A 27,500-nucleotide genomic window follows, 5' to 3' on the forward strand; every position below is an offset into this window, starting at 1 on the left:
GCGAGAAGGAGCATGGAGGAGGACTCCGTCCCCTAGTCGGCAGACGGCCCCGGGACAGGGACGTTCGCCAAAACCTCCCCAAGGCCGCTTTCCGTGACCGAGTCGGCCTCCCCGCCTGTACTCGTCCCGGCCCGAGAAACGAGACGCGGGGTGGATCGGGACCAGGCCACGCACCAGGCCGGCCGGCGCGGCATCCTCCCTCCCCCGACCTGACCTGACCTGGACGAACGCCTCCCCATCGCCCGCCCCCGCGAGGCTGATCCGTCCGGCCGGTGAGGAGGCCGCTTGTCGGGCGCCACCTGCTGCCCGGCATCCTCTTATATAGTGTTCGAGGAGGTCGACCAGGTGGCCCGGCCTGGATTGGGGGGGGGGGGCGCGGGGTGCGGTGTCCCGGGCGGCGGGGGACGGGGGGGGGTAGGAGTGGAGAGGGAAAGGTGGGCGTGGAGAATGCCGGGGTCGGGGGTCGGCGCGGGGCGGGGCGGGAGTTGGGGATAGGGGAGGGGCGGGAGGCCGTCTGGACATGGAGGGTCGGAAGAGCGGTGGTGACAATGATTTTCATTATCATTTAGAAAGAAGAACGTGGACTTCTTTAGAGGAGTCCTTTGAATAGCTTCTCCATTTAGTTAACATACATCCAAATGGAGGTCGGGAAACTTGGGTCCTGTTAACATATGGATGGAAGTGGAAAGAACTATCGCGATGACCGTCCTTGTGTTTCTTTTATTTTTTCTTTCTTCCTGCTCCCCAAAGCCGCCCCCCCACCCCCGCCCCGCCCCGCCCCGCCCCGCCCCGTCCCGTCCCGTCCCGTCCATAGTTGTAGGTTCCAGTGGTAGGTCTTTCGCGTTTCTGCTATGTGGGACGCCGCCTCGGCGTGGCTTGAAGGGCGATGCTGGGTCTGGGGCTGCGCCCAGGATCCGAACCGGTGAAAACCTGGGCCGTCGAAGCCGGGGGCCGGGGTGGGGGGCGCTACTTGACCGTTCGTCCACGGGCTCGGCCCCCGGCCCCTTGTTTTCTAGGGAGAGAGACAGAGAGACCCGATCCATTTTCCCTTGGCCTCTAAAGCGTGCGTGTGGTCGAAAGGCGACAGAGAGAGGGGTTCTGGTCCAGAAAGCCCCGACTGCGCCGCCGCGGGGATCGGTCGGTTCCGCCCGAACCGTCCGAGTCGGAAAGGAACGGACAGCTTTCCTCCTTTGGGCCCCTGACTTGGGACCGACAGGGGAAGAGGAACAGGCCTCTCTCCCTCACACCCTGGCCCCTTCCTCCAGGACGCCCTCCTTCTAGTCAGCCCGCCTCTGGCTTTTCCACACGCCGACGACCGCTCGTCGGCATGGACCCACCTTCCTTGGGGGACACCACCACACGACTCTCCCACTCGTCTGCCTGCCTTTCGTTGGCGTCGCTGCCAAAGGCGAGGGGTAGGGGTGGCGGTGGCAGGGACGGCAGGGGCCCAGCGGCTCTCTGGCGGGTGAGGAAGTCTTGCTGGTTCTCCTAGGTCGGTGATCTTTCTCGATCTCCACACACATTCTTCGTTTGGGGAGCCAAGAGACGCCCTCTGAGGAATCCCTATGGCCAGGGTCGATCACTTACTCGCTCACTGCCTCGGCCTCGGCCTCGGCCTCTGTCAGTCTTGTCTCTCTCCCTCCCTCCCTCCCTCCCTCCCTCCCTCCCTCGTCGGTCTCTGTGTGTGGACGTCTAGGTGGAGGCGAGGCAGGGAGGCCACCCACCCACCTACCTCGTGGTTTACCACACGCTCTACACGGAGGTAGAATTCCCATCCCACCGAATCCATCCTTTCCACGGGGCACAAGCCAGTGGCCTTCGGGAGTCTCTCTCCCCAAGGTGGCGCATCCGTCACGGCTATCTATTTCCAGAAGGTTTCCGTTTCCATCCCCTCCCCCCGAAAGAAAAAACGGCCCCACTCCCGGATCTGCCCCACCACGATCACCACCACCACTGCCGCCGCCGCCGCCGCCGCCATCTGCTGTCGCCCTCTAGGGTTGGACCGTTCTAGCTCTCTCCTCTGTGTGGAATCGCAACGTAGGTCGCCTTGGATGTCTGGCACCTCTCACTTAGCAGAAGGTTTTGGAGGCTCAGGCTGGGCCACGCTTTGGCCCGGGTCAGTGTTCCGTTCCTCCGGACGGCTTCCTCGTTTTCCACGAGAAGGAGCCGTGAAGACGGAAAGGAAGGGCGGATGGATGGCTTTTCCCGTGCTACCGAGTCCCTCTCCCCTTTTCCCCAAAGCGTGAGGGGCGGTCGAGAGGATCGTCTCTGATGACAAAAGTCAGAGGCACCCCGGGTCAGACACCGTGCGAGGCGTTGGTGTGTTCTCGAGAGGAGAACACGTCCCCGTCAGCGTTTCCTGTCGTTCTCGTTCCGAAAGGATTCACGCGCCACCCCGTCTCCCTCAAGGTCTTAGGGCTGTCGTGCTCCGCAGCCGTCACGTGTCGTGGATCCTGGGCACCACCACGCCACCCCGCCCCCCCCCCCCCCCGCCATAGCTGTCGATCGCTATGTGGCACGCCTACGTTTGCCCAAAAGAGCAGTCCGATGGACAGCGTGGTGCTTTTCCCAGCAGGCAGGCAGGTGAGAGTCACCCCTCTAGAAGGTTTCCAAGCCCCGTTCCATTCTCAGAGGCAGCTCCTTTGGCCATCAAGGAGGCAGGCGATGGGGGTGGGGGTGGGGATGGGGATGGGGCAGGGGCCTCTGTCCCTCTGTCGCGGTAGAAATGATTGGGAAAGGAGGGACGATGGGCGTAGGTCGACCATCCTGGGCGGTGGTGCTTTGGGAGCTTTTTCTAGAAGAAGGAGCGAACGGCGTTCCCTGGGAAGGGAGGAAACCAGAGGAGGTCCCCCTCAGACCGACCTGGCACGAGAAGGACACACACTCTCTCTCTCTCTCTCTCTCTCTCCCTTTTCTTCCTGACTTGAAATCAGGAGACAAAACTCCCCTGCCAAAGGGGCCCTCCCAAAACGGGGAGTGAGGAAGACCTCCTTCTCTTCACGGCTGAAGTTCTCCCTGCCTTTCCTGGACGGGAAGGATAGCACCTACGCCCGCTGCCGTCGGTGACTTTTAGTCCCCCTGGAGAGGAAGAAATTCTTTCCCGTGGCCGAACCCTGGCGGTTCGTTCGTGCTGCAGAGGACGTGACCCTCTCTGACACACCCAGGAACCTCCTCGCTCCGGGTCGAGGAGAGGGAGTTCTGTTCTGTGGTTTAGAATGGTGCTTAAAAAGGGATGTCGCTTACAAAGGGTCCTCGTCCCCCTTCCTAAACCTAAACGGACGGCTCGGCTCGGAGGCGTGAGATACGTTTCGCATCCTCCTCGTCGTCTTCACTCAAAGTTTTATTGGAGTTTGGAAGATTTTATTTTTTGTCTTTCCTTTTTCTCCCCAAAGCCCCCCGGTACGTAGTTGTGTGTTCTTCGCGGTGGGTCCTTCTAGCGGTGGTATGTGGGACGCCGCCTCAGCGTGGTTTGATGAGCAGTGCCGTGTCCGCGCCCGGGATCCGAACGAACCGATGAAACACTGGGCTGCCTGCAGCGGAGCGCGCGAACTTAACCACTCGGCCACGGGGCCAGCCCCTTACTGGATTTTCAAAACAACTCCGGGGGCCGGCCCGGTGGCGCGGCGGTGAAGTTCGCACGTTCTGCTCCGCCGGCCCCGGGTTCGCCGGTCCGGATCCCGGGCACAGGACCCGGCACCGCTTGGCGAGCCACGCTGTGGCAGGCGTCCCACCTGGAAAGTAGAGGGGGATGGGCACGGATGTCAGCTCAGGGCCAGTCTTCCTCGGCCGACAGAGGAGGATTGGTGGCAGATGTTCGCTCAGGGCTCATCTTCCTCAAAAATAAAATAATAAATCGATTCGATAAAATGTCAAATAACACAACCGCGGGATCACGCTTAGAGTCACCCTTGGCCCGATGATGCCACTCCCCACCCCCCCCACCCCCCTGCCCCCCACCATTTGGAGGTGCCGTCAGTGGGATTCGTTCCTGTTTGTCCATCTTTCTTCCTCTTTTTTTTTTTTTTTTTAAAGACTGGCACCCGAGCTCATTGCCAATCTTTTCTTTTCTTTTTATTCCTCCTCCTTCTTCTTCTTCTCCCCAGAGCACCCCAGTACCTAGTTCTATATTCTCTTTGAGGGTCCCTCTGGTTCTGCCGTGTGGGACGCCACCTCAGCGTGGTTTGATGAGCGGTGCCGTGTCCGAGCCCAGGATCCGAACCTTCCAAGCCCCGGGCCGCTGAAGCGGAGCGTGCAAACTCAACTGCTCGGCCACGGGGTCAGCCCCTTCCTTCCTTCCTTCCTTCCTTCCTAAGGAGGAGGAGGCAGGCACTGTGTGAAGTCGCCAGTGAGTCTGTGGAAAGAGACGGAGGATTTCCCATGGGAAGCCGGGGCGGGGGACACGGACCGATGTCGTGCGAACTTGAAGGTGAAAGATCAAAAAACCCACACACGCCTAGAGCGGCGGGTTGCCCGTTAGGAGTTTGCTTGCCGGGCCCATAACGCAGGGCTCATCGATGAGCCAAACCGTCCGTGATCCTCAAGCAGTCTAGTAGGGTTAGAGAAAGGAGGGGGGCACTCTTTCTGCCCCAGATGAGGCGAGTTTCTCAGACAGCCACCCTGCCCCAACATCTTCCCTCCCTGCCTCCCGGCCCTTGGTGGACTGCGGCCTAAGGGTGGGGGAATTGAAGAAAGCCGTTCAATGGGAAAAAGCCCGAGGCCATGGGAGAGAGCTTCCTGCACTTGAATGAAGCCCTGACGCCAGGCCCATCGGAATGAATGGGCCTGACCTCCCCTCCCCCCTCCCCCCTCCCCCCTCCCAGGCTGGCGACTCGGCAGTGGAAGGCTAGGGGTTTCTTCCGAAATGGTGAACCGGCCCCCTTGTCCACAGGAAAACCACACACGGGTACAGCCTAGGCCGGATCTCAGGCCAAGTCGTCAGGGTGGCAAGATGATGGCGGATGAGAGGAAACTTGTTCTGGGACCGCACCGCCCCCCCCCCCATCGCCTCTCTGGCTGAGAAGAGGGCTGGGGAGCGGTGAGGGTCAGGGGGAGAGTGGGGGCGGGGCCGGGACAGGGACCACCGGGCAGTAGGACGGGAGTAGCCCTGAGGCCTGCCTGCCTGCTTCCTTCCCTGCCGGCGCAGGGCTGAGAGAGGCACGGGGCACGCTGGCTCCTGCCCCTTCACTCATTCGGGAAGCCTCCTGTTGTTGCTCCTGAGGTGCCGGCTGCGGTGACAGACAGAGCAAAACTCCTCTCTCTGTCTATTTCTTCAAAGGCCCGAGTCTGAGCTACGACAGATTCCCCTGTGGCTCAACCCGCAACCTCCCATCCTGCCAGACCAGACCCCTTGTCTAAAAACCTCCACTGGAGGAGCTCTTCCACCTGACTCGGAAAGGAAACACCAGCCCCGCCTCAGCCTCACACCCACCACCACCACCACCACCCGCCCCCCCCCCGCCCCACTCTCCTCCGGACCCAGATACCTAACAGAGGGAACAAAAATCCAAAAATCCTGCTGCTCTCCTTCTACCACCTCCACTTCAGAAGAGTCAGTCTCCCCCGAACACCTCAGACTCTGTGACTTCCCGCGGCCTCCCTTTCCCCGTCCCCATTCTCTCCCCGGACGGGCCCCATCTTACACTTGAACGACAGCTCCACCGCTCGGGGCAGCTGGACACGATGTCCCAAAGTGGCCCGGACGGTAGCCTGGTCGATTCCAAAGGACCCACGCACGCAGTCGGCCATAAACGTGGTGTGGAGATCGTGGACGTTTGCGGGCCTCTGATCAAATCACTGCTCCGGGGACCCCGGCGTCTAGGACCCGTCTTCTCCGTGTTCTTCACACCGTTGCTCCTGGGCCGGTTATTCTCTTCCCTCTCACTGACCTTAACGTTTTGTCTCTGCCATTGAATTTTGACTGTGCGAATGTGACTTGCCGCTGTAGGGCTGCGTGGATCTCTCAGGCATCCTGCTGTGCCGTGCGGGGGGGGGGGGGGAATCCTTGGTGGGTGGGTCGATAGACGTCCCTTTGGTTGTGCCCTGGAGGGGAGAGACAGAGGGGACGACTCAATCCACCACGAACGCTGATGTCGCTCCGATAAACCTGTAGCGGTGATTCTAGTTTATGGCCCGTGTCCTGAAAATAACTTCCCGAAGGGCCAGCCCGGCGGCACAGCGGTTAAGTTCGCACGTTCCGTTTTGTCAGCCAGGGGTTCGCAGGTTCGGATCCAGGGTGCGGACGTGGCGCCGCTTGGCGAGCCACGCTGTGGTCAGCGTCCCGCCTATCAAGGGGAGGGGGATGGGCACGGATGTTAGCTCGGGATCACTCTCCCGGGGCAAAAAGAGGAGAATTGGCAGCAGGTGTCAGCTCGGGGCTCGTCTTCCTCGAAAAATAAATTAATTAAATTAATAAAAACAACTTCCCAAACCTCTCTGATAACTTGAAGCTTTGAAGTTTTGCGAGGTGAAATCAGGTGATAAAAAAGTCCACGGACAGGGGCGGCCCCGTGGCCGAGTGGTTAAGTTCACAAGCTCCCCTTCGGCGGCCCAGGGTTTTGCCGGTTCAGATCCCGGGCACGGCACGGACACGGCACCGCTCGTCGGGCCGTGTGGAGGCGGCGTCCCACATGCCACAACTGGAAGGGCCCTCAACTAAGATAGACAACTATGTCATGGGGGGGATTGGGGGAGAAAAATCGGGAGGGGGGAAAAAAAAAACAAAAACGGAAGATTGGCAACAGGCGTTAGCTCTGTGAGGGCCGATCTTCCTCACCCAAAAACTAAAGTGAGATGAAATCAAATAAAGCGAAGGAAAAGATAAACCTATGAAATCCCATGTTTCTAAAAGTGGCCAAGTGTTTAGACATTGGCCAAGCGACGGAATGCTCATGGGAAGGACAGTTCCTAATTGCTGGCTTCTTAGTTTTCACCAAAATTAAGGTTCGTGAGGGTTAAAAAATCTACTTAACAAATGCGATGAAAGCCACTAGGCCGGCCCGGTGGCGCGCTGGTTAAGTGTGCCTGTTCCGCTTCGCCGGCCCGGGGTTCGCCAGTTCGGATCCCGGGGGTGGACGTGGCACCGCTGGGCGAGCCACGTGGTGGTAGGCGTCCCACATATGAAATAGAGGAAGATGGGCACGGAGGTGAGCTCAGGGCCAGCCTTCCTCGGCAAAAAGAGGAGGATTGGCAGCAGTTAGCTCAGGGCTCATCGTCCTCAAAACAAAACAAAACAAAACAAAAAGCCACTAAAAGTGAATATGGGAAACATCTTTGTGTTCAAGGAAAGTGAGATGGCTGCCTTCAGGCAAGAGGGCCTAAAAAGTAAAGATCGTTTTGTCTGTGAAAAGGTGATCAAAGTTTCACGGGGAAAATAATCTGAGAAAAAGGCCTGTTCGTGGTCAAGTGGCCTAAAATTGGAACGAGTGGACAGATAGAAATGGCGAGCGATAGGATCTATGGGAGTCTATGAGGAAGCCATTGGGTGTCGGCCTAATTCGGCCTGACAGTGTTTTTCGAAAAGGGCCTGACGTGGCCGTCGAGCACGCATCGCATCGTAGATCCGCTTTACACATTTCCTACGGCAAGAACCAATGCCCTTAAGGGAAAGGAGCAGCTTCCCCGTGCTCGGGCCTTTCCTTAAGGAGAGGCATCTTTCCTTAGGCTAGGAGCGGATGGTTGCGCTCACCTTTGACCATCCGGCTCCCCTGTGACCACCCAGGCCCAGACAACAGACCTGCCACCCAGCAGTGTCTGTCGATCGCTGTGCCGACAGAGCAGTCTCGCGACTATCATCCAAGGGACCTTTCGATCCTATGTGAAACGTCCTCTCTGGGGGTCTAGAAGCACTCTGTACACCCCACTTCCCGGGCACCCTCTCTTCCTTCGGGAAGAAAGGCCCCGGGCCACAGTCCTCACATTTTAGCTCAGAATAAACGCACCCCGATTTTCACGGATAGATTGGTTCCGGATTATTTCCGTCGACAGAATGGAATCAAGTCAATGAGTTTCAAGATCGGAGGGAAGCTGATGCAAAATCAGAATTTGTTTTTCTCACTCCCGAAAGGATACTTTTCTCTAACTTCTAGTCTCCTCCTGATAAAGACATTGGAAAAGGTTTCTCTTGACCTCTGAGGGAATCGACACCAAAGACAGAGATCCTCCATTTTGTCAGAATGATTTCCTAGGCCTCCAATGGAGGAGGCCTCCCTCGGACGGGAGCTCAGCTTTTGTTTTGCAACAGTTTTCCTCTCTCTGCTTGCCTTTAACATCTCCTTTCCCGTTCTTCTTTTTTGGAAGGGAAATACGTGCACCGCTGGGGAAAAAAAAAAAAAAAAGAATTTTCTAAATGACCAAAGAAGATCTACGACTGTTGTTATTTTGGTTTCACGGAGCAGTTCCACGTCCACATTTACTCCATTTTAAACACCCACACACACTCACAGCACGGCGCTGTGAGGATGTCCCGGGGAACTCGATTTGTGGAGGGAATGGCTGTGAGGTCTCTGCCCCCCAACCCCCACCATTTGGGTGCTTCTGCTTGTTGATGAGGACGGGAAGCCCTGCTGAAATCCATATTCTTATCACCACACGTGCATCTGCACCCATGCTCCCCCCCGTGTGTCGTCTTTGGGCTTTGCTGTGGCCCCGTGCGGAGGGAGACCTGTTTTGTGTTGTAAACTTTTCCGCGGCCAAGCGGCTCGGTCCTTTCCTCTACGACTTGTGGGCTCTGTCTGTCCGTCTGCCTTAGAGAGACCCTCTGGGCCGGAAGTGACAGGCTGCACACAATTCCTGACAGACTGCGGACAATTCCTCCGTCGTCACGGTCCTTCTCTGATGACGTGCATGGTTTCGGTTTGACAGCGACCCCCACCCCCCACCCCGCCGTGATTTTCTAAGTCCTCCCGGGAGCCCGGGAAGTGCTCGGGCCGCTCCGGGAAGCGGGGGCCGGCAGCCCCGGCCTGCCCCGTGGCATCTCCGGGGACTTTTCCACCTCTGTCCGCGTCAGCCAGCCGGCAGCCCCGCGCCCGGCCCGGCCCAGAAGTCACGTGGGGAGTCTGTCCCCTTCCTGGCAAGCCCACCCACCCCACCCCCCTCCCCGCCGATTTTCCAACACCTCCTTCTGCGCCCAGGGTTGCCCTGTGCTGCCTGGGAGCTCCGAGGTGGACACCCTGGGGCCTCACGTGGTGACCTCCCGCCCGCCCCAAGCGGGCCCAGAGAGAAAGAGAGAGAGAGAGAGAGACAGAGAGAGACAGAGACAGAGACAGAGACAGAGAGAGACAGAGACAGAGACAGAGACAGAGACAGAGACAGAGAGAGACCTGACCCGGCGGTGGGCTCAGGCTGTGCACTCTCGCTGGCTGGTGACCCGGTTCCCTCCCGCTGACCCCTCCGCGCCGGTCGTTGGGCGCCATCTGGCGGCCGCTTTTACAGAGTGGCCCTCCTCCGGAGCCCCGGCGACATGAGCAAGGGATGGGACTCGCAGGACGTCTGTGTGGTTTCCAGTGTGGGGCTGTGTGGAACAGAGCTGCTAAGAACATTCATGCCCCGGATTCTGTGTGAATGAACAGGAACGTGGCCGCAGCCCCCACCCCGCCCCCCGCCCCAGCCCCCGGGAGTGGTGGGAGTGGTGCCCTCCAGACCACCCTCGGGTTGGATGCCTCCCTCCCTGGAAGGACTCACGGGACTCCACAAAAGCTGACTTCCTGGAGGTCCAGCGGAGACCCCCAAGGCCCAAGGCCCCCCCCCCCCACCCACCCACCACAGATCACTGTGGAAGCCTTAATGACCCAAGGCTCCAGCTACATACAGACGCTCTTAGGAGGCAAGATACACCAAAGGCTTATGTAGGTTGCCACTTTCGGTGGTTGTTTCCGCGGCGTGTCAGTTTTGGAACCCGCCACGCCCTTTTTCACAGAGGCCATACCGTTTCCCTTCACCACCAGTGAGGCGTGAGTGACTGACTTGGCTTCTCCGCGACCTGACTAGCAGTTTGATCCTGTTCCGGTATTTGGAAGAAGGCAGTCTCACCCATGTGTCCCCACAATGTCTCCCTCTAATTTTCTCACTTGCTTTTCCAGGGAACAGCTCACATCTTTTCATGCGCTTATCGGTCATCCATGCGTACCTCCTCCACCCCAGGTGAAAGTGCCTGCTCTGTCTATTGGTCTTCCATTCTTTTTGTATTTTTCAGTGTTGATTTCCCCCGGGTCTCCACTCCATTGTGGGTTTTGTTTTTTGTTTTTTGTTTTTTGTTTTTTTTTTTTGCTTAAAGATTGTCACCTGAGCTAGGCACTGTTGCGCTGCTTCCTCAGTTTCAGAGGGTACCTTTTTCAGGGTTGCTTTTTGACCGGGTCTCCTCGCCATTGTATTTTTTTATTTTATTTTTTTTGCTTAAAGATTGCCACCTGAGCTAGCCTCTGTTGCCCATCTTCTTCGGTTTCAGAGGGTAGATTTCTCAGTGTTGCTTTTTCGCCAGCTCTCCACGCCCTTGCGTCTTTTTTTTTTCTGCTTGAAGGCTGCAACCTGAGCTAGCTTCTTTTGCCCATGTTCGTCAGTTTCAGAGGGTGGATTTCTCCGTGTTGCTTTTTCCCCAGGTCTCCACACCCTTGTGTGTTTCTTTGGCTTAACGATTGCCACCTGAGGTAGCCTCTGTTGCCCATCTTCGTCCGTTTCAGAGGGTGGATTTCTCAGTGTTGCCTTTTCCCCAGCTCCCCACGCCCTTGTGTGTTTCTTTTGCTTAAAGATTGTCACCTGAGCTAGGCACTGTTGCCCTGCTTCCTCAGTTTCAGAGGGTACCTTTTTCAGGGTTGCTTTTTGACCGGGTCTCCTCGCCATTGTATTTTTTTATTTTATTCTTTTTGCTTAAAGATTGCCACCTGAGCTAGCCTCTGTTGCGCTTCTTTCTCAGTTCTAGAGGGTAGATTTCTCCGTGTTGCTTTTTCCCCAGGTCTCCACGCACTTCCTTTTATTTTTCCTTAAAAATTGCCACCTGAGCTAGCCTCTGTTGTCCATCTTCGTCGGTTTCAGAGGGTAGATTTCTCACTGTTGCTTTTTTGCCAGGTCTGCACGCCCTTGTGTTTTTCTTCTGCTTAAAGGTTGCAACCTGAGCTAGCTTCTTTTGCCCATGTTCCTCAGTTTCAGAGGGTGGATTTCTCCGTGTTGCTTTTTCCCCAGGCCTCCACGCCCTTGTGTGTTTCTTTTGCTTAACGATTGCCACCTGAGCTAGCCTCTGTTGCCCATCTTCGTCCTTTTCAGAGGGTGGATTTCTCAGTGTTGCCTTTTCCCCAGCTCCCCACGCCCTTGTGTGTTTCTTTTGCTTAAAGATTGCCACCTGAAGCCAGCCTCTCTTGCCCATCTTCCTCAGTTTCAGAGGGTAGATATTTCAGGGTTGCTTTTTCCCCAGGGCTCCACGCCTTTGTGCTTTGTTTTTGCTTAAGGATTGCCACCTGAGGTAGCCTCTCTTGCCCATCTTCCTCAGTTTCAGAGGGTGGATTTCTCCGTGTTGCTGTTTCCCCAGGTCTCCACGCCCTTGTGTGTTTCTTTTGCTTAAAGATTGCCACCTGAGCTAGCCTCTGTTGCCCATCTTCGTCCGTTTCAGAGGCTGGATTTCTCAGTGTTGCCTTTTCGCCAGCTCCCCACGCCCTTGTGTGTTTCTTTTGCTTAAAGATTGTCACCTGAGCTAGGCACTGTTGCCCTGCTTCCTCAGTTTCAGAGGGTACCTTTTTCAGGGTTGCTTTTTGACCGGGTCTCCTCGCCATTGTATTTTTTTATTTTATTTTTTTTGCTTAAAGATTGCCACCTGAGCTAGCCTCTGTTGCGCTTCTTTCTCAGTTCTAGAGGGTAGATTTCTCCGTGTTGCTTTTTCCCCAGGTCTCCACGCACTTCCTTTTATTTTTCCTTAAAAATTGCCACCTGAGCTAGCCTCTGTTGTCCATCTTCGTCGGTTTCAGAGGGTAGATTTCTCACTGTTGCTTTTTTGCCAGGTCTGCACGCCCTTGTGTTTTTCTTCTGCTTAAAGGTTGCAACCTGAGCTAGCTTCTTTTGCCCATGTTCCTCAGTTTCAGAGGGTGGATTTCTCCGTGTTGCTTTTTCCCCAGGCCTCCACGCCCTTGTGTGTTTCTTTTGCTTAACGATTGCCACCTGAGGTAGCCTCTGTTGCCCATCTTCGTCCGTTTCAGAGGGTGGATTTCTCAGTGTTGCCTTTTCCCCAGCTCCCCACGCCCTTGTGTGTTTCTTTTGCTTAAAGATTGCCACCTGAAGCCAGCCTCTCTTGCCCATCTTCCTCAGTTTCAGAGGGTAGATATTTCAGGGTTGCTTTTTCCCCAGGTCCCCACGCCTTTGTGTTTTGTTTTTGCTTAACGATTGCCACCTGAGCTAGCCTCTCTTGCCCATGTTCCTCAGTTTCAGAGGGTAGATATTTCAGGGTTGCTTTGTCCCCAGGGCTCCACGCCTTTGTGCTTTGTTTTTGCTTAAGGATTGCCACCTGAGGTAGCCTCTCTTGCCCATCTTCCTCAGTTTCAGAGGGTGGATTTCTCCGTGTTGCTTTTTCCCCAGGTCTCCACGCCCCTGTGTGTTTCTTTTGCTTAAAGATTGCCACCTGAGCTAGCCTCTGTTGCCCATCTTCGTCCGTTTCAGAGGCTGGATTTCTCAGTGTTGCCTTTTCGCCAGCTCCCCACGCCCTTGTGTGTTTCTTTTGCTTAAAGATTGTCACCTGAGCTAGGCACTGTTGCCCTGCTTCCTCAGTTTCAGAGGGTACCTTTTTCAGGGTTGCTTTTTCACCGGGTCTCCTCGCCATTGTATTTTTTTATCTTATTTTTTTTGCTTAAAGATTGCCACCTGAGCTAGCCTCTGTTGCGCTTCTTTCTCAGTTCTAGAGGGTAGATTTCTCCGTGTTGCTTTTTCCCCAGGTCTCCACGCACTTCCTTTTATTTTTCCTTAAAAATTGCCACCTGAGCTAGCCTCTGTTGTCCATCTTCGTCGGTTTCAGAGGGTAGATTTCTCACTGTTGCTTTTTTGCCAGGTCTGCACGCCCTTGTGTTTTTCTTCTGCTTAAAGGTTGCAACCTGAGCTAGCTTCTTTTGCCCATGTTCCTCAGTTTCAGAGGGTGGATTTCTCCGTGTTGCTTTTTCCCCAGGCCTCCACGCCCTTGTGTGTTTCTTTTGCTTAACGATTGCCACCTGAGGTAGCCTCTGTTGCCCATCTTCGTCCGTTTCAGAGGGTGGATTTCTCAGTGTTGCCTTTTCCCCAGCTCCCCACGCCCTTGTGTGTTTCTTTTGCTTAAAGATTGCCACCTGAAGCCAGCCTCTCTTGCCCATCTTCCTCAGTTTCAGAGGGTAGATATTTCAGGGTTGCTTTTTCCCCAGGTCTCCACGCCTTTGTGTTTTGTTTTTGCTTAACGATTGCCACCTGAGCTAGCCTCTCTTGGCCATGTTCCTCAGTTTCAGAGGGTAGATATTTCAGAGTTGCTTTGTCCCCAGGGCTCCACGCCTTTGTGCTTTGTTTTTGCTTAAGGATTGCCACCTGAGGTAGCCTCTCTTGCCCATCTTCCTCAGTTTCAGAGGGTGGATTTCTCCGTGTTGCTTTTTCCCCAGGTCTCCACGCCCTTGTGTGTTTCTTTTGCTTAAAGATTGCCACCTGAGCTAGCCTCTGTTGCCCATCTTCGTCCGTTTCAGAGGCTGGATTTCTCAGTGTTGCCTTTTCGCCAGCTCCCCACGCCCTTGTGTGTTTCTTTTGCTTAAAGATTGTCACCTGAGCTAGGCACTGTTGCCCTGCTTCCTCAGTTTCAGAGGGTACCTTTTTCAGGGTTGCTTTTTGACCGGGTCTCCTCGCCATTGTATTTTTTTATCTTATTTTTTTTGCTTAAAGATTGCCACCTGAGCTAGCCTCTGTTGCCCATCTTCGTCCGTTTCAGAGGCTGGATTTCTCAGTGTTGCCTTTTCGCCAGCTCCCCACGCCCTTGTGTGTTTCTTTTGCTTAAAGATTGTCACCTGAGCTAGGCACTGTTGCCCTGCTTCCTCAGTTTCAGAGGGTACCTTTTTCAGGGTTGCTTTTTGACCGGGTCTCCTCGCCATTGTTTTTTTTTATTTTATTTTTTTTGCTTAAAGATTGCCACCTGAGCTAGCCTCTGTTGCGCTTCTTTCTCAGTTCTAGAGGGTAGATTTCTCCGTGTTGCTTTTTCCCCAGGTCTCCACGCACTTCCTTTTATTTTTCCTTAAAAATTGCCACCTGAGCTAGCCTCTGTTGTCCATCTTCGTCGGTTTCAGAGGGTAGATTTCTCACTGTTGCTTTTTTGCCAGGTCTGCACGCCCTTGTGTTTTTTTTCTGCTTAAAGGTTGCAACCTGAGCTAGCTTCTTTTGCCCATGTTCCTCAGTTTCAGAGGGTGGATTTCTCCGTGTTGCTTTTTCCCCAGGCCTCCACGCCCTTGTGTGTTTCTTTTGCTTAACGATTGCCACCTGAGGTAGCCTCTGTAGCCCATCTTCGTCCCTTTCAGAGGGTGGATTTCTCAGTGTTGCCTTTTCCCCAGCTCCCCACGCCCTTGTGTGTTTCTTTTGCTTAAAGATTGCCACCTGAAGCCAGCCTCTCTTGCCCATCTTCCTCAGTTTCAGAGGGTAGATATTTCAGGGTTGCTTTTTCCCCAGGTCCCCACGCCTTTGTGTTTTGTTTTTGCTTAACGATTGCCACCTGAGCTAGCCTCTCTTGCCCATGTTCCTCAGTTTCAGAGGGTAGATATTTCAGGGTTGCTTTGTCCCCAGGGCTCCACGCCTTTGTGCTTTGTTTTTGCTTAAGGATTGCCACCTGAGGTAGCCTCTCTTGCCCATCTTCCTCAGTTTCAGAGGGTGGATTTCTCCGTGTTGCTTTTTCCCCAGGTCTCCACGCCCTTGTGTGTTTCTTTTGCTTAAAGATTGCCACCTGAGCTAGCCTCTGTTGCCCATCTTCGTCCGTTTCAGAGGCTGGATTTCTCAGTGTTGCCTTTTCGCCAGCTCCCCACGCCCTTGTGTGTTTCTTTTGCTTAAAGATTGTCACCTGAGCTAGGCACTGTTGCCCTGCTTCCTCAGTTTCAGAGGGTACCTTTTTCAGGGTTGCTTTTTGACCGGGTCTCCTCGCCATTGTATTTTTTTATTTTATTTTTTTTGCTTAAAGATTGCCACCTGAGCTAGCCTCTGTTGCGCTTCTTTCTCAGTTCTAGAGGGTAGATTTCTCCGTGTTGCTTTTTCCCCAGGTCTCCACGCACTTCCTTTTATTTTTCCTTAAAAATTGCCACCTGAGCTAGCCTCTGTTGTCCATCTTCGTCGGTTTCAGAGGGTAGATTTCTCACTGTTGCTTTTTTGCCAGGTCTGCACGCCCTTGTGTTTTTCTTCTGCTTAAAGGTTGCAACCTGAGCTAGCTTCTTTTGCCCATGTTCCTCAGTTTCAGAGGGTGGATTTCTCCGTGTTGCTTTTTCCCCAGGCCTCCACGCCCTTGTGTGTTTCTTTTGCTTAACGATTGCCACCTGAGGTAGCCTCTGTAGCCCATCTTCGTCCCTTTCAGAGGGTGGATTTCTCAGTGTTGCCTTTTCCCCAGCTCCCCACGCCCTTGTGTGTTTCTTTTGCTTAAAGATTGCCACCTGAAGCCAGCCTCTCTTGCCCATCTTCCTCAGTTTCAGAGGGTAGATATTTCAGGGTTGCTTTTTCCCCAGGTCTCCACGCCTTTGTGTTTTGTTTTTGCTTAACGATTGCCACCTGAGCTAGCCTCTCTTGCCCATGTTCCTCAGTTTCAGAGGGTAGATATTTCAGGGTTGCTTTGTCCCCAGGGCTCCACGCCTTTGTGCTTTGTTTTTGCTTAAGGATTGCCACCTGAGGTAGCCTCTCTTGCCCATCTTCCTCAGTTTCAGAGGGTGGATTTCTCCGTGTTGCTTTTTCCCCAGGTCTCCACGCCCTTGTGTGTTTCTTTTGCTTAAAGATTGCCACCTGAGCTAGCCTCTGTTGCCCATCTTCGTCCGTTTCAGAGGGTGGATTTCTCAGTGTTGCCTTTTCGCCAGCTCCCCACGCCCTTGTGTGTTTCTTTTGCTTAAAGATTGTCACCTGAGCTAGGCACTGTTGCCCTGCTTCCTCAGTTTCAGAGGGTACCTTTTTCAGGGTTGCTTTTTCACCGGGTCTCCTCGCCATTGTATTTTTTTATCTTATTTTTTTTGCTTAAAGATTGCCACCTGAGCTAGCCTCTGTTGCGCTTCTTTCTCAGTTCTAGAGGGTAGATTTCTCCGTGTTGCTTTTTCCCCAGGTCTCCACGCACTTCCTTTTATTTTTCCTTAAAAATTGCCACCTGAGCTAGCCTCTGTTGTCCATCTTCGTCGGTTTCAGAGGGTAGATTTCTCACTGTTGCTTTTTTGCCAGGTCTGCACGCCCTTGTGTTTTTTTTCTGCTTAAAGGTTGCAACCTGAGCTAGCTTCTTTTGCCCATGTCCCTCAGTTTCAGAGGGTGGATTTCTCCGTGTTGCTTTTTCCCCAGGCCTCCACGCCCTTGTGTGTTTCTTTTGCTTAAAGATTGCCACCTGAAGCCAGCCTCTCTTGCCCATCTTCCTCAGTTTCAGAGGGTAGATATTTCAGGGTTGCTTTTTCCCCAGGTCTCCACGCCTTTGTGTTTTGTTTTTGCTTAACGATTGCCACCTGAGCTAGCCTCTCTTGCCCATGTTCCTCAGTTTCAGAGGGTAGATATTTCAGGGTTGCTTTGTCCCCAGGGCTCCACGCCTTTGTGCTTTGTTTTTGCTTAAGGATTGCCACCTGAGGTAGCCTCTCTTGCCCATCTTCCTCAGTTTCAGAGGGTGGATTTCTCCGTGTTGCTTTTTCCCCAGGTCTCCACGCCCTTGTGTGTTTCTTTTGCTTAAAGATTGCCACCTGAGCTAGCCTCTGTTGCCCATCTTCGTCCGTTTCAGAGGGTGGATTTCTCAGTGTTGCCTTTTCGCCAGCTCCCCACGCCCTTGTGTGTTTCTTTTGCTTAAAGATTGTCACCTGAGCTAGGCACTGTTGCCCTGCTTCCTCAGTTTCAGAGGGTACCTTTTTCAGGGTTGCTTTTTCACCGGGTCTCCTCGCCATTGTATTTTTTTATCTTATTTTTTTTGCTTAAAGATTGCCACCTGAGCTAGCCTCTGTTGCGCTTCTTTCTCAGTTCTAGAGGGTAGATTTCTCCGTGTTGCTTTTTCCCCAGGTCTCCACGCACTTCCTTTTATTTTTCCTTAAAAATTGCCACCTGAGCTAGCCTCTGTTGTCCATCTTCGTCGGTTTCAGAGGGTAGATTTCTCACTGTGGCTTTTTTGCCAGGTCTGCACGCCCTTGTGTTTTTTTTCTGCTTAAAGGTTGCAACCTGAGCTAGCTTCTTTTGCCCATGTCCCTCAGTTTCAGAGGGTGGATTTCTCCGTGTTGCTTTTTCCCCAGGCCTCCACGCCCTTGTGTGTTTCTTTTGCTTAACGATTGCCACCTGAGCTAGCCTCTGTTGCCCATCTTCGTCCGTTTCAGAGGGTGGATTTCTCAGTGTTGCCTTTTCCCCAGCTCCCCACGCCCTTGTGTGTTTCTTTTGCTTAAAGATTGCCACCTGAAGCCAGCCTCTCTTGCCCATCTTCCTCAGTTTCAGAGGGTAGATATTTCAGGGTTGCTTTTTCCCCAGCTCCCCACGCCCTTGTGTGTTTCTTTTGCTTAAAGATTGCCACCTGAAGCCAGCCTCTCTTGCCCATGTTCCTCAGTTTCAGAGGGTAGATATTTCAGGGTTGCTTTGTCCCCAGGGCTCCACGCCTTTGTGCTTTGTTTTTGCTTAAGGATTGCCACCTGAGGTAGCCTCTCTTGCCCATCTTCCTCAGTTTCAGAGGGTGGATTTCTCCGTGTTGCTTTTTCCCCAGGTCTCCACGCCCTTGTGTGTTTCTTTTGCTTAAAGATTGCCACCTGAGCTAGCCTCTGTTGCCCATCTTCGTCCGTTTCAGAGGGTGGATTTCTCAGTGTTGCCTTTTCGCCAGCTCCCCACGCCCTTGTGTGTTTCTTTTGCTTAAAGATTGTCACCTGAGCTAGGCACTGTTGCCCTGCTTCCTCAGTTTCAGAGGGTACCTTTTTCAGGGTTGCTTTTTGACCGGGTCTCCTCGCCATTGTATTTTTTTATCTTATTTTTTTTGCTTAAAGATTGCCACCTGAGCTAGCCTCTGTTGCGCTTCTTTCTCAGTTCTAGAGGGTAGATTTCTCCGTGTTGCTTTTTCCCCAGGTCTCCACGCACTTCCTTTTATTTTTCCTTAAAAATTGCCACCTGAGCTAGCCTCTGTTGTCCATCTTCGTCGGTTTCAGAGGGTAGATTTCTCACTGTTGCTTTTTTGCCAGGTCTGCACGCCCTTGTGTTTTTTTTCTGCTTAAAGGTTGCAACCTGAGCTAGCTTCTTTTGCCCATGTCCCTCAGTTTCAGAGGGTGGATTTCTCCGTGTTGCTTTTTCCCCAGGCCTCCACGCCCTTGTGTGTTTCTTTTGCTTAAAGATTGCCACCTGAAGCCAGCCTCTCTTGCCCATCTTCCTCAGTTTCAGAGGGTAGATATTTCAGGGTTGCTTTTTCCCCAGGTCTCCACGCCTTTGTGTTTTGTTTTTGCTTAACGATTGCCACCTGAGCTAGCCTCTCTTGCCCATGTTCCTCAGTTTCAGAGGGTAGATATTTCAGGGTTGCTTTGTCCCCAGGGCTCCACGCCTTTGTGCTTTGTTTTTGCTTAAGGATTGCCACCTGAGGTAGCCTCTCTTGCCCATCTTCCTCAGTTTCAGAGGGTGGATTTCTCCGTGTTGCTTTTTCCCCAGGTCTCCACGCCCTTGTGTGTTTCTTTTGCTTAAAGATTGCCACCTGAGCTAGCCTCTGTTGCCCATCTTCGTCCGTTTCAGAGGGTGGATTTCTCAGTGTTGCCTTTTCGCCAGCTCCCCACGCCCTTGTGTGTTTCTTTTGCTTAAAGATTGTCACCTGAGCTAGGCACTGTTGCCCTGCTTCCTCAGTTTCAGAGGGTACCTTTTTCAGGGTTGCTTTTTCACCGGGTCTCCTCGCCATTGTATTTTTTTATCTTATTTTTTTTGCTTAAAGATTGCCACCTGAGCTAGCCTCTGTTGCGCTTCTTTCTCAGTTCTAGAGGGTAGATTTCTCCGTGTTGCTTTTTCCCCAGGTCTCCACGCACTTCCTTTTATTTTTCCTTAAAAATTGCCACCTGAGCTAGCCTCTGTTGTCCATCTTCGTCGGTTTCAGAGGGTAGATTTCTCACTGTTGCTTTTTTGCCAGGTCTGCACGCCCTTGTGTTTTTTTTCTGCTTAAAGGTTGCAACCTGAGCTAGCTTCTTTTGCCCATGTCCCTCAGTTTCAGAGGGTGGATTTCTCCGTGTTGCTTTTTCCCCAGGCCTCCACGCCCTTGTGTGTTTCTTTTGCTTAACGATTGCCACCTGAAGCCAGCCTCTCTTGCCCATCTTCCTCAGTTTCAGAGGGTAGATATTTCAGGGTTGCTTTTTCCCCAGGTCTCCACGCCTTTGTGTTTTGTTTTTGCTTAAGGATTGCCACCTGAGGTAGCCTCTCTTGCCCATGTTCCTCAGTTTCAGAGGGTAGATATTTCAGGGTTGCTTTGTCCCCAGGGCTCCACGCCTTTGTGCTTTGTTTTTGCTTAAGGATTGCCACCTGAGGTAGCCTCTCTTGCCCATCTTCCTCAGTTTCAGAGGGTGGATTTCTCCGTGTTGCTTTTTCCCCAGGTCTCCACGCCCTTGTGTGTTTCTTTTGCTTAAAGATTGCCACCTGAGCTAGCCTCTGTTGCCCATCTTCGTCCGTTTCAGAGGGTGGATTTCTCAGTGTTGCCTTTTCGCCAGCTCCCCACGCCCTTGTGTGTTTCTTTTGCTTAAAGATTGTCACCTGAGCTAGGCACTGTTGCCCTGCTTCCTCAGTTTCAGAGGGTACCTTTTTCAGGGTTGCTTTTTCACCGGGTCTCCTCGCCATTGTATTTTTTTATCTTATTTTTTTTGCTTAAAGATTGCCACCTGAGCTAGCCTCTGTTGCGCTTCTTTCTCAGTTCTAGAGGGTAGATTTCTCCGTGTTGCTTTTTCCCCAGGTCTCCACGCACTTCCTTTTATTTTTCCTTAAAAATTGCCACCTGAGCTAGCCTCTGTTGTCCATCTTCGTCGGTTTCAGAGGGTAGATTTCTCACTGTTGCTTTTTTGCCAGGTCTGCACGCCCTTGTGTTTTTTTTCTGCTTAAAGGTTGCAACCTGAGCTAGCTTCTTTTGCCCATGTCCCTCAGTTTCAGAGGGTGGAGTTCTCCGTGTTGCTTTTTCCCCAGGCCTCCACGCCCTTGTGTGTTTCTTTTGCTTAACGATTGCCACCTGAGCTAGCCTCTGTTGCCCATCTTCGTCCGTTTCAGAGGGTGGATTTCTCAGTGTTGCCTTTTCCCCAGCTCCCCACGCCCTTGTGTGTTTCTTTTGCTTAAAGATTGCCACCTGAAGCCAGCCTCTCTTGCCCATCTTCCTCAGTTTCAGAGGGTAGATATTTCAGGGTTGCTTTTTCCCCAGGTCTCCACGCCTTTGGGTTTTGTTTTTGCTTAACGATTGCCACCTGAGCTAGCCTCTCTTGCCCATCTTCCTGAGTTTCAGAGGGTCGATATCTCCGTGTTGCTTTTTCCCCAGGCCTCCACGCCCTTGTGTGTTTCTTTTGCTTAACGATTGCCACCTGAAGCCAGCCTCTCTTGCCCATCTTCCTCAGTTTCAGAGGGTAGATATTTCAGGGTTGCTTTTTCCCCAGGTCTCCACGCCTTTGTGTTTTGTTTTTGCTTAACGATTGCCACCTGAGCTAGCCTCTCTTGCCCATGTTCCTCAGTTTCAGAGGGTAGATATTTCAGGGTTGCTTTGTCCCCAGGGCTCCACGCCTTTGTGCTTTGTTTTTGCTTAAGGATTGCCACCTGAGGTAGCCTCTCTTGCCCATCTTCCTCAGTTTCAGAGGGTGGATTTCTCCGTGTTGCTTTTTCCCCAGGTCTCCACGCCCTTGTGTGTTTCTTTTGCTTAAAGATTGCCACCTGAGCTAGCCTCTGTTGCCCATCTTCGTCCGTTTCAGAGGGTGGATTTCTCAGTGTTGCCTTTTCGCCAGCTCCCCACGCCCTTGTGTGTTTCTTTTGCTTAAAGATTGTCACCTGAGCTAGGCACTGTTGCCCTGCTTCCTCAGTTTCAGAGGGTACCTTTTTCAGGGTTGCTTTTTCACCGGGTCTCCTCGCCATTGTATTTTTTTATCTTATTTTTTTTGCTTAAAGATTGCCACCTGAGCTAGCCTCTGTTGCGCTTCTTTCTCAGTTCTAGAGGGTAGATTTCTCCGTGTTGCTTTTTCCCCAGGTCTCCACGCACTTCCTTTTATTTTTCCTTAAAAATTGCCACCTGAGCTAGCCTCTGTTGTCCATCTTCGTCGGTTTCAGAGGGTAGATTTCTCACTGTTGCTTTTTTGCCAGGTCTGCACGCCCTTGTGTTTTTTTTCTGCTTAAAGGTTGCAACCTGAGCTAGCTTCTTTTGCCCATGTCCCTCAGTTTCAGAGGGTGGATTTCTCCGTGTTGCTTTTTCCCCAGGCCTCCACGCCCTTGTGTGTTTCTTTTGCTTAAAGATTGCCACCTGAAGCCAGCCTCTCTTGCCCATCTTCCTCAGTTTCAGAGGGTAGATATTTCAGGGTTGCTTTTTCCCCAGGTCTCCACGCCTTTGTGTTTTGTTTTTGCTTAACGATTGCCACCTGAGCTAGCCTCTCTTGCCCATGTTCCTCAGTTTCAGAGGGTAGATATTTCAGGGTTGCTTTGTCCCCAGGGCTCCACGCCTTTGTGCTTTGTTTTTGCTTAAGGATTGCCACCTGAGGTAGCCTCTCTTGCCCATCTTCCTCAGTTTCAGAGGGTGGATTTCTCCGTGTTGCTTTTTCCCCAGGTCTCCACGCCCTTGTGTGTTTCTTTTGCTTAAAGATTGCCACCTGAGCTAGCCTCTGTTGCCCATCTTCGTCCGTTTCAGAGGGTGGATTTCTCAGTGTTGCCTTTTCGCCAGCTCCCCACGCCCTTGTGTGTTTCTTTTGCTTAAAGATTGTCACCTGAGCTAGGCACTGTTGCCCTGCTTCCTCAGTTTCAGAGGGTACCTTTTTCAGGGTTGCTTTTTCACCGGGTCTCCTCGCCATTGTATTTTTTTATCTTATTTTTTTTGCTTAAAGATTGCCACCTGAGCTAGCCTCTGTTGCGCTTCTTTCTCAGTTCTAGAGGGTAGATTTCTCCGTGTTGCTTTTTCCCCAGGTCTCCACGCACTTCCTTTTATTTTTCCTTAAAAATTGCCACCTGAGCTAGCCTCTGTTGTCCATCTTCGTCGGTTTCAGAGGGTAGATTTCTCACTGTTGCTTTTTTGCCAGGTCTGCACGCCCTTGTGTTTTTTTTCTGCTTAAAGGTTGCAACCTGAGCTAGCTTCTTTTGCCCATGTCCCTCAGTTTCAGAGGGTGGATTTCTCCGTGTTGCTTTTTCCCCAGGCCTCCACGCCCTTGTGTGTTTCTTTTGCTTAACGATTGCCACCTGAGCTAGCCTCTGTTGCCCATCTTCGTCCGTTTCAGAGGGTGGATTTCTCAGTGTTGCCTTTCCCCAGCTCCCCACGCCCTTGTGTGTTTCTTTTGCTTAAAGATTGCCACCTGAAGCCAGCCTCTCTTGCCCATCTTCCTCAGTTTCAGAGGGTAGATATTTCAGGGTTGCTTTTTCCCCAGGTCTCCACGCCTTTGGGTTTTGTTTTTGCTTAACGATTGCCACCTGAGCTAGCCTCTGTTGCCCATCTTCGTCCATTTCAGAGGGTGGATTTCTCAGTGTTGCCTTTTCCCCAGCTCCCCACGCCCTTGTGTGTTTCTTTTGCTTAAAGATTGCCACCTGAAGCCAGCCTCTCTTGCCCATCTTCCTCAGTTTCAGAGGGTAGATATTTCAGGGTTGCTTTTTCCCCAGGTCTCCACGCCTTTGGGTTTTGTTTTTGCTTAACGAGTGCCACCTGAGCTAGCCTCTCTTGCCCATGTTCCTCAGTTTCAGAGGGTAGATATTTCAGGGTTGCTTTGTCCCCAGGGCTCCACGCCTTTGTGCTTTGTTTTTGCTTAAGGATTGCCACCTGAGGTAGCCTCTCTTGCCCATCTTCCTCAGTTTCAGAGGGTGGATTTCTCCGTGTTGCTTTTTCCCCAGGTCTCCACGCCCTTGTGTGTTTCTTTTGCTTAACGATTGCCACCTGAGCTAGCCTCTGTTGCCCATCTTCGTCCGTTTCAGAGGGTGGATTTCTCAGTGTTGCCTTTTCGCCAGCTCCCCACGCCCTTGTGTGTTTCTTTTGCTTAAAGATTGTCACCTGAGCTAGGCACTGTTGCCCTGCTTCCTCAGTTTCAGAGGGTACCTTTTTCAGGGTTGCTTTTTGACCGGGTCTCCTCGCCATTGTATTTTTTTATCTTATTTTTTTTGCTTAAAGATTGCCACCTGAGCTAGCCTCTGTTGCGCTTCTTTCTCAGTTCTAGAGGGTAGATTTCTCCGTGTTGCTTTTTCCCCAGGTCTCCACGCACTTCCTTTTATTTCTCCTTAAAAATTGCCACCTGAGCTAGCCTCTGTTGTCCATCTTCGTCGGTTTCAGAGGGTAGATTTCTCACTGTTGCTTTTTTGCCAGGTCTGCACGCCCTTGTGTTTTTTTTCTGCTTAAAGGTTGCAACCTGAGCTAGCTTCTTTTGCCCATGTCCCTCAGTTTCAGAGGGTGGATTTCTCCGTGTTGCTTTTTCCCCAGGCCTCCACGCCCTTGTGTGTTTCTTTTGCTTAACGTTTGCCACCTGAAGCCAGCCTCTCTTGCCCGTCTTCCTCAGTTTCAGAGGGTAGATATTTCAGGGTTGCTTTTTCCCCAGGTCTCCACGCCTTTGTGTTTTGTTTTTGCTTAACGATTGCCACCTGAAGCCAGCCTCTCTTGCCCATCTTCCTCAGTTTCAGAGGGTAGATATTTCAGGGTTGCTTTTTCCCCAGGTCTCCACGCCTTTGTGTTTTGTTTTTGCTTAACGAGTGCCACCTGAGCTAGCCTCTCTTGCCCATGTTCCTCAGTTTCAGAGGGTAGATATTTCAGGGTTGCTTTGTCCCCAGGGCTCCACGCCTTTGTGCTTTGTTTTTGCTTAAGGATTGCCACCTGAGGTAGCCTCTCTTGCCCATCTTCCTCAGTTTCAGAGGGTAGATATTTCAGGGTTGCTTTTTCCCCAGGTCTCCACGCCTTTGGGTTTTGTTTTTGCTTAACGATTGCCACCTGAGCTAGCCTCTGTTGCCCATCTTCGTCCGTTTCAGAGGGTGGATTTCTCAGTGTTGCCTTTTCCCCAGCTCCCCACGCCCTTGTGTGTTTCTTTTGCTTAAAGATTGCCACCTGAAGCCAGCCTCTCTTGCCCATCTTCCTCAGTTTCAGAGGGTAGATATTTCAGGGTTGCTTTTTCCCCAGGTCTCCACGCCTTTGTGTTTTGTTTTTGCTTAACGAGTGCCACCTGAGCTAGCCTCTCTTGCCCATGTTCCTCAGTTTCAGAGGGTAGATATTTCAGGGTTGCTTTGTCCCCAGGGCTCCACGCCTTTGTGCTTTGTTTTTGCTTAAGGATTGCCACCTGAGGTAGCCTCTCTTGCCCATCTTCCTCAGTTTCAGAGGGTGGATTTCTCCGTGTTGCTTTTTCCCCAGGTCTCCACGCCCTTGTGTGTTTCTTTTGCTTAAAGATTGCCACCTGAGCTAGCCTCTGTTGCCCATCTTCGTCCGTTTCAGAGGGTGGATTTCTCAGTGTTGCCTTTTCGCCAGCTCCCCACGCCCTTGTGTGTTTCTTTTGCTTAAAGATTGTCACCTGAGCTAGGCACTGTTGCCCTGCTTCCTCAGTTTCAGAGGGTACCTTTTTCAGGGTTGCTTTTTCACCGGGTCTCCTCGCCATTGTATTTTTTTATCTTATTTTTTTTGCTTAAAGATTGCCACCTGAGCTAGCCTCTGTTGCGCTTCTTTCTCAGTTCTAGAGGGTAGATTTCTCCGTGTTGCTTTTTCCCCAGGTCTCCACGCACTTCCTTTCATTTTTCCTTAAAAATTGCCACCTGAGCTAGCCCCTGTTGCCCATCTTCGTCGGTTTCAGAGGGTAGATTTCTCAGTGTTGATTTTTCCCCATTTCTCCACGCCCTCGTGCTTTTTTTTTTTTATTTCCTTAGATGTCGGCGCCTGAGCTAGCTTCTTTTGCCCATCTTCGTCAGTTTCAGCGGGTAGACTCTCCGCCTGCCTTCGACAGGCCCTCTGGACTGGAAAGCTTTCCTCCTCCCGTCATCACGGTCCTTCTCGGATGACGTGCCTGGTTTCGGTTTGACCGTCCCCGCCCGCCCTGATTTTCTAAGTCCTCCCGGGAACCCCGGGGGCGCTCCAGCCGCTCCGGGAAGCGGCGGCCTCCCGGCCGCACCGGCCCAGCCCGGCCCGGGCCGCCCCCTGGCCTCTCTGGGGGGAACTCTCCCCTTCCCCTTCCCGGTGATCGCCCGAGAAACCTTTTCCGAGTCCCCCTCCTGCGGCTGGGGCTGCGCCTTGGCGGCCGGGAGCCCGCGGGCGGACGCCCCGGGGCCGCACTGGGCCGGGAGGCTGGGTCCGAGGGGGCTCCGGGACGGGATCGGGCGGCCCGGCGGCCCGGCTGTGCTCCCCGGCGGGCCCGCGCTCCGGCTCCGTCCCGCTGAGGCGGTCGTCGGTCGCCGGGTGCCACCTGGCGGCCGCTTTTATATCGTCTCTTTCCTCCGGAGCTCCGGCGACGCGGGCCAAGGGACGGGACTCGGCCGCGGTGACCGAGGCAGAGTCCCGGGAGGCCGGCGTCGCTGGCGGGATCTGGCCCGGTGGCGCCGGGGCGTGAGCGCGACGCCCGCTCGCCGGAGATTGGAGGTGCAGGCTACTGAGGGAGGTGGCTGTCGCCGCGCCGCCCGGTGCCGGCCGGGGTGTGGGGCCTCCCGGACGGGTCGACCAGCAGCCGCCGGTGCCCCTCCGTCCCCGGGAGGGGGTGGGGGGCCGCCGCGGGGGAACGGGCGAGGGAGCTCGTCCCGTGCCCGGCCGTCGTCCCGAGGGCGGCCCGGTGGTCGGGCCTTCCGCGTCGCCGATCCCCTTTCCGCGCCCCGCTCCGGAGGTGGGCGACCGGCCGGGGCCTTGCGGGGGAGGCCCGTGGAGGGCGCGACGGGCTCGGCCGCCGGGCTGGCCTTTTCCCCACTGGTCTTCCGAGTCGACCGGCTCTGGCGGTGGGGACCGGGCCCGGTCCTCGGATGCCTCCTCCTCCGTGGCAGTTTTTTTTTCCAAGTCCCGCCCTGGAGAAGAGCGTGGACCGGCCCCGGGAGCCCTCGAGGGCGGGCCGGGGAGGGCGTCCCCGGCCCGGACGCGTGCCCGGGGTGGGTCCGGGCCGTCGGACCGGACTTCTCTCTCCGAGTTTCGCGGGTCGCGTCTTTGTCCGGAGGCGGGAGGGGGCCGGCTCGAGGCGTAGGTGGAGCCCCGGCTGAGGGACGGGAGCCACGGTCCCGCCCCGGGCCCGGTCGCCGGAGGCGCCTCCGCGGAATTCTTTTCTAAGTCCTGACCCGGCGACTCAGAGGGAGGGACCGACCGGTCCCGGCCCGCGCGGGCGGCCCGGGGAGGCTGTCCCCGGCTCCCCCTGCCGCCACGCTTCTGGGGTCGACCAGATGGCCCCGGGAGCTCCGGGCCTGGTGGCGATGGGGTCGTGCTTGGGGTCTGGTGGCCGTGGCCGTGATCCAGGGGTTCCCCTGGTGATCCGTGGGTGGGCCCCGTCTCCGGGCGCGGCGATTCTTGCCCCCGAATGGGTGGTTTTGTGCCGCCAGATAAGTGCTGACACGCTCTGCTCGGGTGACAGTCGCCCGAGAGCTTCCGGGTGCCTGGATGCGTGTGCGGGGAGGGCTCCGGGCTCTGGCCGAGAACCGGACGCCCGTTTCCACCCCCGCCGCTTGAGCCGCCCGCTGGGGCCTGCGCGCCGGCTCTTGTGCGTTCCAGGCGCCCCCACGACCGTGGTGCCACCTCCGGTCTCTGGTACCCGAGGGCGGCGGGGTTAGGGGCGCGGGGTCCTCTACCACGTGCACTCCCTGCCGCCGGCACCCGGGTGCGGTCGCGACTTACCCCATCCCACCGGCTCCGTGCCAGTGCGTGTCAGGCGTTCTCGTCCTGGGGTCGTCGCCCGCGCTTGCTGGAGGAGGAGAGGGGTCGGTGAGGCTGAAGCAGGCTCCTCCGCTCGCTGTCCTCGCCGGCCTTCCCTTGCTCGGGGGTCCCTCGCGTTATGCTGCCGACCGATGTGGTGATGCTGTGCTCTCCCGGGCCGGGCCTAAGCCGTGCCAGACGAGGGACGGACGTTCATGGCGAACGGGACCGCTCTTCTCGCTCTGCCCGCGGGTCCCCTCGCCCGTTCTCCCCCGCTGCGAGTGGCGTGTGGGAGGCGGCAGGGGTGCGGAATCCGGCCTGACCTCGCTCCCCCGCCCCGTGCCTCGTGGCGTGGGCGGTGTCGGGGTCTCCGTGACGCGGCGGA

At 54.3% G+C, this 27,500-nt stretch overlaps 1 long non-coding RNA gene across 2 annotated transcripts; it reads right to left on the reverse strand.

Moving 5' to 3' along the window:
- Positions 1-3,324: 3,324 nt before the first annotated feature.
- LOC139043992 (uncharacterized) lies at positions 3,325-9,378 on the reverse strand. Of its 2 annotated transcripts, XR_011501060.1 has the most exons (4): positions 9,318-9,378; positions 5,640-8,311; positions 4,117-4,351; positions 3,325-3,829 (listed from the first exon to the last, which is right to left on the reverse strand). It is a non-coding gene; the product is annotated as an uncharacterized lncRNA (long non-coding RNA). The 2 variants fall into 2 exon arrangements; XR_011501059.1 differs by lacking the exon at positions 9,318-9,378 and having other exon boundaries at positions 3,346-3,833; positions 5,640-6,001.
- Between the last annotated feature and the right edge of the window lie 18,122 nt (positions 9,379-27,500).

Source organism: Equus asinus, unplaced genomic scaffold (assembly GCF_041296235.1).
Source record: "Equus asinus isolate D_3611 breed Donkey unplaced genomic scaffold, EquAss-T2T_v2 contig_49, whole genome shotgun sequence".
NCBI classification, from domain to species: Eukaryota; Metazoa; Chordata; class Mammalia; order Perissodactyla; family Equidae; genus Equus; species Equus asinus.